The 14,178-nt window shown below is 38.6% G+C and overlaps 1 protein-coding gene across 3 annotated transcripts in view; it reads right to left on the reverse strand.

The window, feature by feature from the left end:
- The window catches only part of PAK5 (p21 (RAC1) activated kinase 5), a 273,223-nt gene that overhangs the window by 114,127 nt on the left and 144,918 nt on the right, over window positions 1–14,178 (reverse strand). The window lies entirely within an intron of this gene.

Here is a 14,178-nt window from a genome sequence, read left to right on the forward strand (position 1 = left end):
TTACTAATACAAGTCATAAGTCCAGCCTAGGTTCCAGGTGAGGGGAATCAGAGTCCATCTCTTAAAGGAAGGAGCTACAAAGTGACATTGCCAAGGGTATGGCTATGGGGAGAGACAGAGAATCAGAACCATGTTTAAAATATATCACAACTAGTAACAGTGGTAGGCTGATTACTGGGGAGGGACTATGGTGGGGACAAACAAGACCTGACCGTATTTGCTAATTTCTGTGGTGTGAGTTTTCCCTGCATGTCTGATTTCAGGCTACCACATGACATTGCTGAACAAGGATTTTTAAAAGATGCCCACAACTGGCTCTTACAAGCCCATGATAGTCAGCTCCAGCATACCATTGAATATTCTCTAAATCTGGGAATTGGCAGAATACTCCAATTTCTGGTACTCACTCATTCAGGACAGCACAGTAGGATCCCTGCCCTCTCTTTAAAAGGCTACTTCAGGGGAGCTACATGCTCCTACAGCAGGTACAAAGGTCTCCAAACTCCCATAGTGGGTTAAAGATTGTAGAGGTCTTTGCAACAGAAATTATGAAATACATGGTGGTTGTTGCCATAATGTAATTTGCAAACTCCTCAGGTAATTGAAATAGAAGTGAATGTGTATAGGCATATGCGTATATATGTGGCTGGCAATCAAAATCAGATCTCTTATAAATCATAATTGGAAACAATGTCAAACTAACAACATTAGAGACTTCAGTCTCTAAGAAGAGAAAATATGATGTATTGGAATTTCACATGGAGCAAAAGAACCTTAATTCACCCTAATTTTGCTTTATTTAGGGTGGTCAGATGAATTACACAAACACTTGCCTAATTTTTCTTTCTTCTCTGAGGATCATATGCTACCACCACCTCCTGGTGAGAATATGGATTTCACTTGGGTGAAGGTACTTCACCCAAGTGAATGGTACTTGTCATATTTCCAAAAATACGTTATTAGCATTGCTACCAATTGTCACAGAGTTGGACACTGGCTTGAGACTGTGGGAAGAGTCACTTGGCTCTTCCAATTCTATTTGTCTCTTTAGAATCCAATTCTAAAGTCTCTGATCATATGTAGCTTTATAAATAGAGTATTAGGTTTAAGAAACTCTGCCCTGTTGAAGAATGTTGGTTAAAACTCCTGATGGTATGTCAGCTTCAAACTGAAGTTTCCATGCATAGAAACCCCTGCCTTAGAGCATAATGCTCAACTTCTGGCTACGGTCCTCACACTGCTTCTAGACAACAGTGAGTATGACGAAGAGAAAGGGCCAGAATGGTGATGCAGCCCAAATCAGACCCAATGAAGGGCCCCATAATAGTAGCAAAAACAACAACAATTAGCCTCTGATACCATAACTTCCTTCCAAACCTGAAGTTGCCTACTCCTACTGTAAGACAGTTCCAGGTTCTCACTCAATGCCTGTCACCTGAGGCTCTCAGACTCCAGAAGAGCCTGAGGATGATGCTGGCAACAGGATGCTAAAGGCTTTCAGGATTATGTAATGCAAGCAAATTGTACAACAAACTGGCTGTGTAGAGAGATGTAATTTGCACTCCATGCTGATTAAATCTATCGTAGAGCAAGTTTAGCTGGTCTTACCATTCTTTCTTCCCTTGGTCTTCCCTTTATCTTTTCTCCAACAAATACTTTATTGAGCACCTATTAAGCCAGGCACTGTTCTAGGTGCCGAAGAATCATCAGGGAAACATGAAGATCTCTGCCTCCTGGCTTATGTTACAGCCAGGAGAGAAAAACATGCACAAATAAGTAGGTAAATTACTTAGTGTATTAGAAAGGAATAAGAACTGGGGAGGGGAAAAGGCATGGAAGGGGGACAGTGAATGCTTGGATGGCAGGATAGAAATTTTGAATTGTGTAGTCAGGGAAGAGAAGATGTACTTAAGAAGGGGATATTTGGGCAAAAGTCTGAATGCTCTTTGGAAACCATGAAGATTCCTGGGCAAAGGGTTCTAGGATGAGGCAAAAGCAAGTGCAAAGGCCTAGACATGGGGCATGCCTGGGGGGTTCATGAAAGGCAGCCAGTGAGCAGGAGAAGGGTGAGCAAAATGACAGAGACATGAGGACAATGGAACAGGAATCAAGAGCTCCGGCAGTGTTCCTGGGGCACAGCCCTAGACCAGCAGCTTCAGCATCGCTGGGCAGCTTGGTCACGATGCAAATTTTTGCCCTGGCTGGCGTAGCTCAGTGGATTGAGCATGGGCTGTGAACGGGCTGTGTCGCAGGTTCAATTCCCAGTCAGGGTACATGCATGGGTTGCAGGCCATGACCCCCAGCAACCACACATTGATGTTTCTCTCTCTCTCTCTCTCTCTATCTTCCTCCCTTCCCTCTCAAAAAAATAAATAAATAAAATCTTAAAAAAAAGAAAACCTCAAGGGAGGAAATGTTGCTAGAATAGTAACTCCTAATTTCTACATCTTGAGCCTGTGTCTACAATGTATTTAGTGTGGAGTTCTAGTGAGGGTTATTTAAATAGCACTGTCATTTCCCTTTCTCTATTATGCATAATTACAACATTCTGAAATTCAAATCTTTGAAAAAATGCCAACATGCATTCTCTAATTTATTACTACTATTTAATTTGAGTAGGTTTGATGGAGAATGGTGGGATTTCTGGCTTTTTAAATGGAAAAGGAGCTTATTTTTCCTATTTTCTCTGGTGTCACAATTATGAAGTATATAATGTCAGCAGAGGCTGCCCTTTCCTCTGAAAAAGAAAGGGAGAGCTGCACAGTGGAACCCTTATTCAGCAGGCTTCCCCTGGGCTCTCAAGTTAAGATGGGAAACTTACATTACCAATGAGAGGGGTAGTTTTAAAATATATTCCCTCAGTAGAAAATAATAGCTTATTTTAGCTATTTGAAGCTAAAAAAAAGGGCATTTATGCTTTTGCTTAACATGTCTTCTTCTCTATATGCACTATGTATAAAAGCCTCCTTGTTCAACAGTTCCAAACTGGGAATTACCCACATGGCCATCAGTAACATAATGCATAAATAAATTGTGGTATTTTCCTATGGTGGAATAATATACAGCAATGAGGAGGAACTATAAAGAAAAGTTTATTAAATTCACAAATATGATGTTGACTGAAAAAAGCCAGATATGAATGACTGCATACTTTAGCCCATAAAAAGAGAAATGACAAATAGGTCAGATACAAACGGAAAAGTCTCTTCCATTAAGGTCAAAGACAATGTGTGAGAATTCAACTTAGAGTGAAGACTCGTCTCTGGTACTGAATTATGTCATCTAAGCAATGCTAGGAAGAGGAAATGTGTAGATCCTAACCAAGTTGCAATACTTTAACCCAAAATGAAAAGGAGGTCAGCATTTTCCCTTATCTCTCCAAACAGTTCAATGCATTGACACCCTCTTTTCTATGTAAGTAAACTAAACTATAAGAGATTCAACCTCTAGTGGTTTCCTACAGTAAATCAGACATCCAATGACTGATTCAGCTCTAAAATTCTATGCTTCTTTGATGCTGTGGGAATCAGGACTTTCAAAATTGACAAGATGTATAGTGGTAGGAAAATGACACTATTGCAGTATAATCTACCCAGAGACATACATTTTGGTCAGACAATGGAACTTGGTTAGGTATCTTTGAACCTCATGGAATACAATTTCATTTCTCAGAAGAACCAAGAGAGTATTTACTACTGCTGCTGCTGTTGTTTTTTATTATTTCTCCCACATTCTTCTACAGTTATCCCATATCCTTGGCAGTACCACAGGCAAGAATCATGCATGGATGAGAGTTATTGTTTATACTAAGTGGTGTGTAGCCTCCAGCGTCATGTTCCATATCATAGCCTCATAAACACAAGACTAAAGGACATGTGAAATCAGAAAAATATTCACTGAGACACATCCCTGACCCATAAATGTCAAATTATTTTATTAAAGAGTCTCTCAAAAAATGGACACCAGAGGCATATTTTGGCAGCACAACTTGTGGGGTGAGGAGTAACAACTGGATAGTCATCATTGTGTATCAGTTATTCAAAAGTTGAGTTATTTTATTGAGGGGTAACAAATGTGGAAAACAATTAACTGTGACTCACCTAATCAAAACCACCCTCAAATCTCTTCTAAGTCACAAGAATGCCTAGCTAGAAACTATAATTCTCATTACTGTTGCCTGTGCCCATGTGACTAAATTGTTAATGAAAATTATGTATGCAACTTCTAGGTTGTCTTCAACATGTAGAGATGCTTGGCCTGGACTTGGTTCCTATTTTTCTTCCCCCTGCTTAGAAATGGTGACCATTAGAAGGACATTACAAACCACATCTTGAGGATGGCTCTCAGACTAAATCCCTGAATTATGTGGTAGAGCAGAGCTTGCCTCCATGCCTACACTATTAAGAAAAAGAGAAATAAACATCTATCTTGTTGGACACATTGTGTGTTTGAGACTATACTACAGCATCTTAAACTTTATTTTAACTAACTGGCTAAGAAAGTGCTTTATGTTTATTTATAAATGAGCTGAAGAAGAAGGGAAAGGAAGGGAAGGGAAGGAAGAAAAGTAGACTCCAGCACTATTCCTTAGAATAACACAAATGAAAAGTAATCCAATATAATTTAACAGAGACATTTATGTACATATACCCCTTTGGAGGGAATAACTTAAGTTGTATCATGGAGATTTGCCAGCCACTGTATGGAAACAAGTACGATACAGCATCCTAACTCTCCACAGGAAGCTACTAACAGAAAATGGAAGTCCAGGAAGAGTAACAGAAGGAATGAGAGGGCATGTGTCATTCTTCAATACTATGGGCATTTTGAGAAATATCTATTTAACAAAAGCAAAACCAAGTGGGAAACACCAAATTTTGAGTTATGGATTATGTTGCCTAATCCATGGGACTCACTTTCTTATTCTCCAGGAGGGCTGCTTACTCCTGGATACAATGTCTCCTTCCTGGCCCCCACCCTAAACTAAGATGAACTTTAAAAAATTACAAATAGCAGCAAAAAATTTTTGAGTACTTTGCATGTATATTTGTATCTCTGTGTATGTGTAGGTTGTGTTGCTTATCACATTGACTTTTAGCACAACTCCATGACACATTAATACGTGTTATTATTATTTTCAATTTTTAGATGAGGAAATGAGAGAGAGCCTCACAGCTAATCAGAGGTAGTCTTCCACATTTTTAATGATGATACCATATTCCTCCACATTAGCCAGGGCACAGAGAATGATACATTAAACGTGACTATAGTTTGTATCACTTCTCCTATTAAGATGTAGAGTAAAATTCTGCTCCCCTTAAATCTGGGCTGCCAATAGAGAATGTGGCAGAAGTTATGCTGTGCCAGAAGTTCTGGTTCATGCCTGATGAGACTCGCAGCTTCCATTTTCTGTCTCCTGGAACACTTGCCCTTGAAGTACTAAATCCCCTGAAGTGATCATGCTGGATTGGCCATGTGCAGGTGCTCCAGTTGGCAATCCCAGATGAGCCCGACTTTCCAGCCATCACCACCAAGGTCCAGACATGGAAGTGAAGCTGTCTTGGACTCCCCAGACCAGTCTATCTACGGCTGCATACCACAAAGGGTTCTCCATCCAACTATGTAGAGTAAAAGAATCACCCAGCCAAGGGCTGACTGAACTCTTAACCCACAGTAGCACGAGATATCATAAAGCTGTCTGTTTTCACCAATAAGTTTTGGGATAGTGTCTTTTATAACAACTGATCACTAGAACATAGAATTCCCTAATTTAAAGCCCATGATGTATACATGCAGATTGATGTGTGTGCATATTCTCATGTGTTTCACATATGAAAATGATGAACTGTTACATTCTGTGTTAATACATTTCCAAAGCAATTCCTGCTTAACATGTTTAATAGCATCCCAAATCACCTAAAAAAGTAGAAGTTGGTATTAAAAACATTCAATTTTGAATACACAGTTTATAAGTAAAGGGTGGGGTAAAATAGGTTTATAGCTGTACAGAGAAAATAATACAATAATTAATAAATAATAAGACAAGAATAAACTATTTTGTGAATTCACAACTATAAACCTACTTTTGCCACACACTATATCGAATAGATTAAAATCTGAGAAATAGAAATTTGAGAATTTTCTTGAACTTTCTTAAATTATTTGAGTCATTATAACCTTCATTCAGAAAAATAATGTTTTTTTTGTTTTGTTTTTTGTTTTTTTTAAGAATTACTCTTGCCCTGGCTGGCGTAGCTCAGTGGATTGAGCACGGGCCATGAACCAAAGTGTTGCAGGTTCGATTCCCAGTCAGGGTACATGCCTGGATTGCAGGCCATGACCCCTAGCAACCACACATTGATGTTTTTCTCTCTATTTCCCTCCCTCCCCTCTCTAAAAATAAATAAATAAATAATTGAGAAAAAAAAAAAGAATTACTCTGTAGGATTTCTAACCTCGGAAAAGAGTAAGCCAAGTTTTGGAGTGTCCCTGGAAGAATCTAAAATACATAGCCCTCCAATACAACCTAAATTCACACTGAAAGCAAATAAAACCAACCCAAAGGGTGATAGAAACCCAAACATAAAGCAATATAAAATATCTATATCTTTGTTCTTTTCAGGAGAAATCTTGGACCATAGTTTCATTTTTTTCATCCTTTGTGAGTTGTCAACTGCATATTGGATATAACAGAGTCACTTCCTGCCTGAATTTAAATTGTCCATGGATGGAAAAATAACAAATGTTGCATTAAGATACAAAGTTGATATCTCCATGCCTTCAGCAGGAGGGTACTTATGAAGGTTGAACCATTCACTCTTTCTCCTTGTCTTTTCTTATGACTAAAAACAATGGCCAAGATTAGATCAGAATCAATGGGTAGATAAGCAGAAAGGTAATTGGCCACTTGGAAATGGAACTCACAGACTCTATCAGCATATAATGCTGGCATTGAGAACCTCATTTTTGTACATTGTCATTAGTGTCATGCTCCAACCAATAAACACAAGCATCTTTTAAAAGCTGCATTAGCTGTTTCTGGACACCAGGGTGCCATTTACTTGACCGATGTAATAACCACTGTCCTATTGGGAAAATTTATTGAGACACTTTCAATTTTGCTAATTTGATTTGGAGGTGCTGCATCTAAGACACAGTTACCTAAATACAGAACTGAAAGGGCAAGTCCATTGACATACTGCAGACCATCTGATTCCCCCTGTGGCCTGTAAATGCCCAACATCCACAGCATATTCAAGAGAGCTCCTTTTCTTAAATCCACAGTGTCCTAAGAGATATTGTTAATATATTGTGGGTCACGGGACACAAAATTCAATGTTGTGGGGCTATTTGTAGAAACCAGTGGACATTTCCATAATAAAAACTTACCTAAATATGGTTATAATTGTAATTACATATATTGTCATACAACATGTGTAACACATCTTTTAGGACACTCACAACAAGTATTCAAATGGCACCCTGGCAGGCAATACCCATTTTTTGGAAGTAAAAGTTATTTAGTTATTATTTTACATTTAATAAAGCATACTTATGATGGTTTCTCTAGAACTCAGATCACTATAAAACAGCTACATGCTATTTTTTTATTTCTTATATATTTATTTATACATATAGCATTATTAAACACATAACTAGTATCCTTCTAGACATATCTTGGAGAATTTTCTATTTTTACTTCTGTGAGTGATTGTTTTATTTTTAAGTGGTTCATATATGCCTTTTCTTCTATATTTGAGTACAATCATATTAAATGGCTTCCTTCCTTTATTCTCCTGAGACTAAAATTCTTTCTTGGGTTATAGCCTGACTAAATCTCTCCTACAGTCTTTATAAGAAGGTGTGTCATAAAAGAATTTTGTTTTCCTCAAAAAAAAAAAAGGGAGATGAGCTATATCATCATCCCAGTGACATTCTAAGCTGGAGCACCTCTCCTTGGTTTGGGTGCGGAGATTTGCCCACAGAGTGATTTCCAATTTTGTGTCCTTATTTAACCTATGAGGAGAAACCCAGGCAAGCATATGTTCTTGTAAAAGTAGCCTTTGGTTTAAAATGAACCCTTCTCCTGTCATAGAACTCCTGATCCTTCCAGGAAAATCAGCCACCCGCCCCCACTCCCATGGAAAGCTGGACTTAGGAGACTTTTGTTCTTAGTCTTTGAACATAGAATTGGTTGAAGGGGGGAACAAACAAAAAGAAAGGGAAGGAATCAGAGAGAGAGGAAATATATTTTCTTATAGAAGTAATGCTAGAATGCTTTAATGTTATTGGTTAATTCAGCTTTGGAAGGTAGCATAGGAATTAATATACTGATTTTTAAAATGGTTTCCATAGATATGTTTTATTCCAAGTCATACCCAATGTCATTGGGAGGGGCAACCCATTACACACATAACATTCATTGAATACCTGCTACATTTATCAGTACTTGTGGTTATTATATGTAAAATTCTGGCCCATAATAGATATTTAGTACATTCCAAAAAAATTAGAAATGAGTATTTTCTCAAATGCAAAATTATAATAGTGAGTTTTGTTTTGTTTTGCTTTTTTACTTTGTCCACACATATAGGTAGGAGGTATGAACACAGAGGGCTCATGAACAAGAGTCTACATTTGGTAACTGTTTAGCAGAAACAGCATCACCTATAAAGGATGCAGTAAACACAGTAGCTGCATTGGGTGAGGAATGTATGTAGGAAAACCCATGAGATCCCTTCTGACCCTAAGGAGGAACGACAAAGGATAATGTCCACCTCCTCTTCTCTACCTGTTCATCTCTGTGCAAAACCATTCCCCACGCAAAAGGAAGAACTACGCAGACAAGAAGGAAATCTTAATACAGGAGGATGTAGAATGTTTTTGGTGTGTTTCACATCTTATTGCATTTAAGATAACTACAAAATACCAGTTGTCCTTCCTGTTACAACAGATGGAAGAAATCTGGCACCATATCCTTAATGTATTTCCAGGAAAGAGGTTCAAAGTGTGTTTATTATCATACTTATTGGAACAGAGAAAAAGGACTCCAAAGAAATGAGCCTCTCAAATCTCTTCCCTTAAACAAAAACAGTAACCTTAAAAAAAAAAAAGGCTATTCAACAAGACTGATATATGTTGAATCTGAGCTGCCAGTAGAATAGCCATGAGCCCCATGTGGCTTTTGAGCATTAAAATGTGTTAGTGAGACCAATGAACTGATTTTTTAACTGTACTTCATTTGAATTAATTTTCTTAAATATCAATAGTCACATGTGGCTAATGGCTACCACTTTGGACAACACATCTCTAAAGGCTGGTCCATTATAGGTTATCTGAGGGGAGGTTAATAATAGTGCAAACTAGTCCATTATAATTTATCTGATTGATTTAATGGAGCTTTATCTGTCTCCCAACTTCCTGAAATATCTGTTCTTACAATAATCAACTTTAAAACTCCTTTCTATCTTCTACTTATCCATCAGTGTATTGTGTTACAAATTTTATGGGACATTTCTGCCCATAGTTCCCTTCTGGACAATTTGCCTCCACTCTCAGTCCTACTGAATGCCCACCTAATTGTTGTATATTATGTGTCTTTCCCCACCAACCCAGGCACTGCTGGGAGGCCTATTGACCCCTGTGCAGTCTCTTCATAAGCTGACCAAGTCAGTCTATTCATAAACTGGCCAATTAGAAACTTAAAATCCGCGGAGAAAAGGTGAATTGGGCTAAATTGGCGACATGCATTTGGAATCAGAAATCTGGGAGATTCTGCTAGTCAGCATGCAAATAGGACCAAAGTAACACCCCATGATTTGTTGTGCTATAGTCAGACCTACCCAGCATAATGGCCCCAGGTCAACTGGAAAAGGGAAGAATAGTTGTTCCAAGGCAGGCAGGAAGTGGGGCAGTGAAACGGAATGAGAAAGATATAGCCTCACTGAGGCAAGTACACAGTTGTCCAGCTCCTGACCAGCAAGGCTAGCTCCAGAATCTGTTTTCACCATGCTCGCTGTGCTTTTTATTCCTGAGGCCCACAGTTCTAACAGTGACTTCTGAGCTAACCTAAACCTGAGAAAGTCTGTTCACTAAGACACATAGATTTAACACATGTATGTGGAATTGAACCTTCCTTCCTTACAAAAGAAATAAACAAACAAATAAGCAAAAAAAACCAAACTTGAGACTCCATGGGTCCTGGAGTTAATGAACCTGGAGATTCATTCTAAAAGGACTGCCTTTCCTTTAAAAAATTTTTTTATCGTCACCCAAGACCCAAGAATATTTTTTCATTGCTTCGAGAGACAGAGAGACAGAGAGAGACATTGATGTGAGAGAGAAATATCAATAGGTTGCCTTCTCCTGTGCACCCTGACCAGGGATCAAATCCAAAACCTGGCTATGTGCCCTGACTGGAAATCAAACCCACAAACTTTCAGTCCATAGGATGATCCTTCAAACAACTGAACTGAATCAGCTAGGGTGAGGATTGCCTCTCTTTCAGGTTCTTCCTCTCTAGGTATTGCTGCTGAGTCCTCTTTGTCATTGAATCTAATTGAGTCTGCTATTTGAATATCAAAGAGACAAGTGGAAGAAAGTAGAACATCCTAGCGTGGCAGACAGAGGGTAGAAAAACTTGGCATCATTCTTTCTGTCATCAGTTGGGTTCCTAGAAGCAGGGCCTGAAGCAGGAATTTGTCAGCTTATGATTTACTGAGGGAATGTTCTGGGACAGCAGGGTGGGTGGGGCTTGGAGCTCAGCAAGGATTTGGGCTTAGCTGGAGTCTGGTGTCAGCCTATTCCTCAGGGAGCCCTGGAGCACTAGTTGCCTCCCAGACTAGGGGTTCAACACGTTATCTCCTCTGTCAATCACTGCTTGTGAGTGTAGCATCTTGGGTAGAGATGCTTCCATTGGCTTAGGGCAATTCTACAGAGAAGGGGCCAGCTGTGAGCTGTTCACAGCCAGCACTCACCATAGTGGGGGTTATGGTACACAGGCCCAATAAGGACACCTGGGGACCTGGGTGGGGCACTAACAACTTCTTCCTAAATAGGAACTCCAGTTTCTGGAAGAAAACAATACACTTAAAAATTATAAGTACTGAATTAAGCAAAGGAATCTCCACAAATTGAGAATGATCCAGCATATGGAGATCCTGGGAGCTTCTTAAGTAGAACTGAATACCAGTGACAAAAAATGAAACACAGAGAGGGAAGAGTCAAAACAGTCCAGCTGAAAAGCCACAGAAACATGGGGGTCACCTTCTAATGCAAGAATGACAAAAAAGAGGGGCTGTAACACTTGGCAATGACAAAAGATTCAATTTGAAATTGAAAGAGCAAATAGGGCCAATGGTGCATAGCATAAGGCATGGCACAGAGTAGATGCTTTTAAATATTTGTTCACTGTGTCAATATAAGAATGAATAACCAAATGGAAACAACTCTCAACAGATCAATAATTAATCACTCCCAATATTCATTTCTTCCCCATTCTGTTTACGGTATTCAGTTCACACTTTTAAATTAAAATTCACCAGAGGAAGAGTGTTTTTAAAGAAAGAAAGCAATGTGCACAACCATCCAAAATATTTGTGGGTGATAAACGAATGAGTCAACTGAGACCATGTGTCTTGCTGCTTGTTCTGTTAGTCACAAGGCTATTTGATGCAACTTGCTATGAGCAATGCTTATTTTCCAACTCTGTTACAGTTCCTTGCAATGTAGCTTTAATTATAAATTAGTAAGGCAAGACAATGAAACAAATAACTGCTTTAAGCAGTATATGAATTATTGAAAATTGGATGAATTTACATCTTTTATGTGAATATATAAGATACTACACTTGATAATTTAAAAATTTTATAATTTGTCATTGTTGAAGGACCTAATCTACTGTGGTGACTGTATCACCAGAAAGAAAAATAGGAAAGCATCCAATAGGATTCTTATTCCTGGGAAGTGCGTGAACATTACTGATGTTGCAGTGTCGCTGGAAAACATGACCAGGCAGGAGAGGTAGAGGGAGAAAAGGACTTGTTCTAAATTCTTACCTTTCATTTCAATATGAAAAGTCTTTCAATAGCAATAAACAAAAGGCTTTTGGAGACTGTTGAAAGGACCGATCAGTATACACACAGACATATAAATACATAAGTATATGTGAAATGCAGTCTTTTCTTTGCATACAAAATCATGCTGATTGGTGATGATTCCTTTCGCAGAGGACAAAAATACTATGTTAATTTAGTCTCATAATTTTGTTTACAGTTTTATATATTTGGTAATATTCAAAATCTTTATATATTGCCCTAACTGGTATCGCTCGGTTGGGCATCATCCTTCAAAGAGAAAGGTCATCAGTTCAATTCCTAGCCAGGGCACATGCCTAGGTTGTAGCTTCTGCCCCGCCCCCCCATATGATAGGTAACTGATTGATGTTTCTCATATCTATGCTTTTCTTCCTCTCTTTCTCCCTCTGTTCTCCTCTCTAAAAATAAATAAATTTTAAAATATTTATGAATACATGAATATATTTTATATTTTATATGTTGCAGATGTATTTACTTTCAGCTGGAAAATTTTAGGTATTGAACACACATCTGATATTCTAGCAATAAAATTAGAGAATACTTGGCAAGTGTTTCAGGGACTCTAAGATTTTACTACTGAAGACTATCTAAAGACAGAGAAAAACTACCATATCTTCCTAAAGAAACTGAGAGCCACATCCTAGGGACACACCAGAACAGTGTTTTGTTTTTTTTTTTGGTGGGGGGGAGGAGGAGAAGAGCTCCTTTTCTTTCATCTCAAAGAAGAATATTGCCTTTCACTTAGTAATGTATTCTGCATTAATTAGTAGGAAGCTCAGTTTTCCTGCTACACTTGAACTCTCTTTTCAAACAAATCTCTTGTACCTTGGCATTCTAATAACACCCATCACATTCATGCCCTGGTTTTTGCCCTCCAGCCCCAGCCTGGCACTCCCAACTTATAGGAAAGGGTAGCAGAGAGTCAGGACTGACAGGTTCAGGTTAGAACCCTCAGTAGCATTTGCCTCTTCTTCCTAGTTCCACTTTGAATGTAGGGGAGTGGACAGCCTTAGACACTACTGTGTCAGGAGAGGCCTGAGTGACCACACTTAGGATCCTAAAACAATGTCTGAAGCACAGTGACATTAAGTAACAGGACAGTTACAAAGATTCTACCCCTTTCTTTGTTGCCAATGCCTAATGTTTGGAAATGTCCAACTTAAATATAACAAAATTTTCCAAGATTAAAGAAAGCTGGCGCTGTTTAATTTTAATAACCAATATGCATATTGTATTTTGCCTGGGGTACTAACAGCACTCAATAAATAATTTTAAATAAATCATATAGTGTCTGACTATTCTATGGCTTTTTTAAATTTTATAGAGTTTTATTGCATGGATTTGTTTTAATGACACACAAGCAGACTGGAGCCAGGATGGCTAGGCAGACAAATAGAATTACTGGTCATTGACAGGGTGTGACTCGAAAGTTCCAAGTGAGTTTCTCTTATGGTAATACACATTTTTAACATTGACCTTTTCCTGTGGCTAGATTCCACTGTTAAAATATGATCTCTTTTTTTTAATTTCCATTTCTAAAAAGAGTAGAGTATAAACTCTTCCTCCTAAAACAACCAGCAAAGTTTGACAATTTCTTTTGAAATTATGTTCACAGGTGCCAAAAAGCTACTGGAACTAGAGAGGCCTGGATGTTGGAGAGAGGGAATGTACCTGAGGTGACATTCTGAGTTTCATTTCCTCTCAAAGCATTTCCGATGCAGAAAAATGACAGATCCCACAGCTCAAACACCATACACAAAGCAGAGGCCAAAGGCCTCAAACACTGATTTGAAATTTCAGTGGTCTTCTTAGTCTGGGGAATTCAAACTTGAATAAACCTGAGGATGCAAGGTCCTAAAGAAACGGGAAATGCACTGAGGTGAGCCACACAATCTACATGTGCCACATGATGTTCTTGAGGTTCTTTATGTGCTTAAAGAGATTTAAGAGGGTGAGTCTATCATGGCATTCCTTTTGCAGGAGGCAAAGAGATGGGTACCATCTTTCACACAGCTCCTCACCATTGGAAAGACAACATTGTTTGTGTGGATGGGTCTATGGATTAAGTAAGAAGTCCTGGTTG

The sequence above is a fragment of the Phyllostomus hastatus genome, unplaced genomic scaffold (genome assembly GCF_019186645.2).
Source record: "Phyllostomus hastatus isolate PE091 unplaced genomic scaffold, TTU_PhHast_1.1 phas_contig_17, whole genome shotgun sequence".
NCBI classification, from domain to species: Eukaryota; Metazoa; Chordata; class Mammalia; order Chiroptera; family Phyllostomidae; genus Phyllostomus; species Phyllostomus hastatus.